This window comes from Dasypus novemcinctus, chromosome 2, assembly GCF_030445035.2.
Source record: "Dasypus novemcinctus isolate mDasNov1 chromosome 2, mDasNov1.1.hap2, whole genome shotgun sequence".
In the NCBI taxonomy this organism is placed as follows: domain Eukaryota; kingdom Metazoa; phylum Chordata; class Mammalia; order Cingulata; family Dasypodidae; genus Dasypus; species Dasypus novemcinctus.
This window is the reverse complement of record NC_080674.1, coordinates 194,676,495-194,682,494: the sequence shown is the minus strand read 5'-3', so window position 1 is coordinate 194,682,494 and position 6,000 is coordinate 194,676,495.

The window sequence follows — 6,000 nt, the reverse complement described above, 5'->3', positions numbered from 1 at the left end:
ACATCTGCTTAGCCATAGGCCTAAATTGCTCCCCGTCAACATCATGCTTTTTTTATTTCTCTGCCTTAGTGCTCCCTCTGCCTGAAATACACAATCAGCTTCTGCACAGTCTCAGAGGTAATAATTATCTTCAGGATCCAACTTCATTTCCTGGGCTTCATGAAGCCTCTCCCATTTCCTCCAAACAGATAAGATTCTCCTTCCCCACCCCCTTATAGTAGGGAGATTGCAACCATTGCATCTGTTGTGCTTCCAGCTTTTCTAAACTCTACATGTACTCAGCTGTTTAAGTAATGTGTGTAGCACACAGTGACACACTCAAAGTCTTTGTGCTTAGGAACATGTCATGTGGTTGGAGACAGTAGACATCCTTTCTTGAATTTTAAACACTACCACCACCTCCATCACCACCCACCACCACCACCAGATAAATAGCTTCAACAATAAAAGGCAGAGTCTCCCACTTTTTAAAGGAATATAATAAAATAGAAGTATTTTCTGTCCAGAACTAAACACATTAGTGATAGTACTTGATTAATCAGCAATGTATGGATTCTAGACACCATGTACTATAAGAGGAGAGCTCACTGAAACTGAAAGGTACCCAGAGAGCTTCCTAGAGGAGGAAGGACTTGATGGAGAAGTGAGGAAAAGGAGAGTCTGGGATGGGAGGAGAGGGTCACAAGAGCATCAGCTGTCAGGACAGGGACTGTGTCTGTTTGTTTGCTCTATTCCCAGCACCTAGCACAGTTCCTGGTACATAGTAAGTCTCAACCCATATCTGTTGAATAAATAAAGACTCAGGGCAGGTGTTCCAGGCAGATGGGATGGAATGATTACAAGTGCAGGGCCTGGATGATAGAGACATTCTTAGGGACAGTGGATGGTCCTTGTCATGGGCCCTTAAAATGGAGAAGAAAGTTAGAACTGAATGGGAAGGACTGGGATGTCAGGAAATGCTGAGTTTGGCTTTGCAACTATGTGGATCTGTGGTTGCCTGGAAAATGGCAGGCTCTTGAACAAGAGCACAGGACTTCCGAATGGAGGATGATGATCTGGGAAGTGTCAAGTCATGGCTGCTATTAAATATTTCTCACTAGACTGGAATCAGCTGCCTCTGGGGATTGAGGATCCCAGAAGGGTGGGCAGCCATGAGAAGATCCTGAAAGGGGCAGCTGCTGTCCAAGAGAGGCCAGAGGAGTTTGAAGACAATGCACTCTGCTCCACCACCCATCTCAGCAGAACCAGGGGGCAGTCAGAGGCACTTACTCTTACATATACCCCAAAGTCTCAAAAGTCAGAATGCTTTGTAAAGTTTTATAATGGGAGTGCTCCATCTGTCTATGTGGTTGCCCACTTGACCCAGGCAACTCCTCTTTTTGTCTCCTGTCTCATCTTGTGCCATTCTCTTTTTTTTGGATCCTTCTCTCTTTGTGTCTGCATTCTCCTTTCTCATGATGTCTACTTTCTCTGTTCTCTGTTACAATGTGTTTTTGTTTTCTTTTTGTCTCTTCTGAGGGAAAAAAATCCAATGTATTAACTTTCTTCCTCTTATTTTCCTCCATCTCCTCACTTTCTTTCTCTTGCCATCTTTACCTTGACATTTTCCCATTACTCCTGTTTTATCCCCCCCTTTCCCTACTGGTCTATTGTTGGTGTTTCTCCTTATTCCTCTCCTTTCTACTTCCTCATCCAGTAATTAAATGTTTCCTTTTTCTTGTGCCTAACTTGCATTCTGTCCTCTTGCTCTGTGAGGATTGCTGTCATTACCAAGGATGGGATTCTCAGGACAACCCTCACATATGCTCCTAGCTGCTATGGCTTGTGCTTTTGTTCAGGTAGCCTTGGCCATGAAGTTATCCCCCACCACAAAAACTCATAGGATACCTTGAGAGTAGTATCCAATTGATGCTACTTTTTCCATAAAACATATGACTATATTACCTTTTCTTTCTTCAAAAAATTTCCTAATAGTTACTTGTTCTCTGTTTTTAAAATGTTATGATACAAAGCAAGCTTAAAAGTAAAAGACCTTCCAGATACATTATTTACCTTTCATAACAATTTTCATTTAAATTCAAAGACCATAAGGACATTCTTGTCAAAAATTTTAAAATTATAGGTCAAGATAAAGATCCTGTTTGACCTAATCCTCAATCTTAACCTTCTTTCCAAAGGTAACCACTGTCATCATTATGCTCTGCATTCTTTAGCAGTTTGTATAACTTATTTCTCATATTCCTGCACACACTAAAGATTACCCAGTTCTGCAATTTTTATTATAATATACGTTATATAATTGTGATATAATATATACGATGCAATATACTATAGTATATATGCATACTGTTGTGTATCTTGTATTTTTTTAACTTTTATTGTAATATGTGAAACTTAAAATTTCCCATTTTAACCACTTTCAAGTGGTTAATTTAGTGGTATTAATTACATTCATAATATTGTGCTACCATCAACATCATCCAATACTCTAACTTTTTCATCACCTCACATTGTACTTTGCTTTTTCACTATAGAACATAATTTAGAATTCTACATCGACACAAAAAACAATATCATTCTGTTTCTCATTTGCTTATTACTCCATTGTTTTTTCAACCTTCTCCCTGTTGATGGATATTTTTTGATAGATATTTAGATTATTTTCAATCTTTTTTCTACTATAAACAAATTTACATGAGACCACCTAATCTATTTATCATTTCACATAAGTGCAAATATGTCTATGTAATATAAATTGCTTAGTCAAAAGGCATTTTTATATTTTTAAAGAACTCTTCATACTCTGCCTGCTCTTTTTGATAGCATCTTATGCTTGTTTTCTATTTATAGTATCTTTCCTTATCTTGTCCCATGTTGATAATAAGAATTTAAAAAAAATTTGTTTCCCTACACAGTCTCTCTTTTTTAAATCCATATTGCTTTTTTAGTTTTCCTTTCTTTCTTTTTTGTGAAAACTTTTCTCCAGATGTCTGTTGATCCTTGGTTGTCTGCTCATATTAAAACATGGGAAGATAAAAAGCAAAATGGATGCTCTGAGTATGTGAGTATGGGTGGGGCATGCCAATCATGGCTTCATTTTGGGTGATATCACTGGACTTTAAAAAAATTCTCACTGTCAGTATCTTTAGATGTTTTATCATGGGTTGGTCAGCTTTTTGAGCGTAGAGGTCATCTAATTTCTTGCCTGACGAATAAACCAGGGTCCCAGAAACCGTGTGGGAGAAGCTAAGTCATTCCCACTTTCCTCGGGTAATCCACTTGCATTCAGAGCTCTCCCACCTCATTTGGGGCAGGTGATTCCTGTTTCTGGATCCCTTGACTTCACCTTCTCTGGAGAATTAGACTACCACTTTCCCCTAGGGTGAGAAGACCAAAGTCCATTTGTATGGAATGGGGAGTAATTTATACATCAATGTACTTCTTAAGTATTCTTTCTAGCAATTCCCACTTCCAGCCTCATCCTCTGACCCACTTATGCTGGTGCCTCCTGCCACCAATTCCTGATCCCTTGGGTGTTTGTGTTGTTCTGTGTTATATGTCATTGTACCGTTCTCTTTTCTCATTGTCAGCTTAGCGCTCAGCCTTCTTAGATCTGAGGTTGGTTACCATCAACCCATTTGCTTCCAACTTCCAAAAAGTTTTTGTTGACCTTTCTTCCTTTCATTGTATTTGTGGTTACTCTCATTCTAGAGGGGGTTTTGGTGGAAGTGGGTATGTTTAATTTGTCATTTTAATTCAGAAGTGGAGTTATTAAAACATCGATATTCTTGGGGCTCTGGGTATTGAGATAAGCTCAGGATACTGAAAACAGGTAAATGTAGGTTATTCTTAATGCAAATTCTTTCTTCTCTCCCTGTCACACTAACAGAATCCTTCCTGCAGATATGTCTTATATGTGTGATTCTTTGTTCAAATCCATCTCCTCTGCTACTTGGAATAAAATTCAGTCCAGAGAGGCCCTTTGGACAAATCTAATCTGTTCCCACTGGGAAGAGCCCCTCAGGTGTGCCCCCTTTCTTTGGAGAGGGTACTTTTTTGGTCTCTGGTTATTGGTGTCCTTTTGTCACTCTCTCCTTCACCCTTGCTCAATCCCTATTGCTTTCAGTGTTCTTTTCAAATATTTTGTGGCTTTAGATTTCAGCTATTCCAACTTTGTCAAACATGGACTTTATTGTTCTGCTCTTGACTTTTTGTTGCTTTTGGGTGGCTCCTGAGAGAATTATTATTCTATACTTTCATTTTCAAACTGAGAGTGTCCTATTGGGATTTTAACTGGAGTCATATGGGTTTGATAGATTAATACTGGGACAAATTTATGACTTTACGATGTAGAGTCTATATATTCAAAAATATGCATACCTTTCAAATTCTTCAGATCCTTCTTTATGTCTTTCAGTAATGTTCAGTAATTTTTAACATTGATGCTCCTTCCTAGGTTCTTTGCAGTTTTTGTTGCAATCATAAATAGAGTATATTTTTTCCTACTACTTTTACTAATTGATAATTGACACTATGAGAAAGCTGTGGATTTTTTCATGTTGATCCTACATTAGTGTAACTTTTCTTCTAAAGTTAATTATATTCCTATCTTGTAGAAAATTTGTGAAGTACAAAGAAATTGGTGGTGGTGGTAGGGAAATAAGCCTTAATCCACTGGAAGGAATCACACTGTTAAAATATTGACATATTTTCTTCCAGTCTTTTGAAATACTCAAAAATATTCAGTAATTTTTTGCAAAATATATATTGATAGTTAATCTATTAAAAATGTCATGAATAGCCCATTGACTGCATATTTTTTATCATGTGGTTGTACCATAATTTGTTTACTTATTCCCTTATATTGGTGTGGTGGTTTGAAGCTGTATGTACCCTAGAAAAACATGCTCTTAAATTGAATCCATTCCTGTGGGTGTGAACCATTGTAATTAGGACTTTTTCATTAGGTTACTTCAGTTAAGGTGTGTCCTATCTCAATCAGTGTGGGCCTTAATTGTATTACTGGAGTCGTTTATAAACAAAATGGATTCAGACAGAGAAACCAAAAGCCAGGGGAGGCAGAAGCTGAAATCAATGACATCTGGAAGAGAAAGGAAAGACCAGCAGTACTGTCCTGTGTCTTCCCATGTGGCAAAGGAGTCAAGGATCTCTGGCAGCCCATCTTTGGAAGGGAAGCATCATCTTGATGATGCCTTGATTTAGACATTTTCCCAGTCTCAAAACCATAATGGAATAAATTTGCATTGTTTAAGCCAAACCATTTTATGGTATTTGCTTTGAGCAGCCTAAGAAACTAAAATAGTTGGGTATTTAGCTTGTCTCCAATTTCTCATTTATAAAGCTTCTTAAGAATTACTTTGAGCTTAAATATCTGAAACGAAAAAGTAATAAACCTCCCTCTATCTCATTTTATCCATCTGAGAAATGGGGATAGTGATCGTACTGGTCTTTTAGAGTAGTTATGATGATTAAATGCAAGGATGCTCAGAATGTTCATTGTAGAACCTGCTACCTAAGAAATACTCAAGTATTGTTAGCTGTCATCATTTTTAAACTATTAGACATTGCTTATTGTCTTAGTTTTCCAAGGATGCTATAACAGATACCACAAACTGTTTGGCTAAAACAACAGGAATTTTTTTTTTTAAGATTTATTTTATTTCTTTCTCTCCCCCCCCCCCAGTTGTCTGTTCTCTGTGTCCATTTGCTGCATGTTCTTCTTTTTGTCAGCTTCTGTTGTTGCCAGCAGCATGGGAATCTGTGTTTCTTTTTGTTGCACATTCTTGCTGCATCAGCTCTCCGTGTGTGCAGCACCATTCTTGGGCAGGCTGCACATTTTTTGCACTCGGCAGCTCTCCTGATGGGGTGCACTCCTTGCATGTGGGGCTCCCCTACACAGGGGACACTCTTGCGTGGCAGGGCACTCCTTGAGCACATCAGCACTGCATGTGGGCCAGCTCCACATGGGTCAAGGAGGCC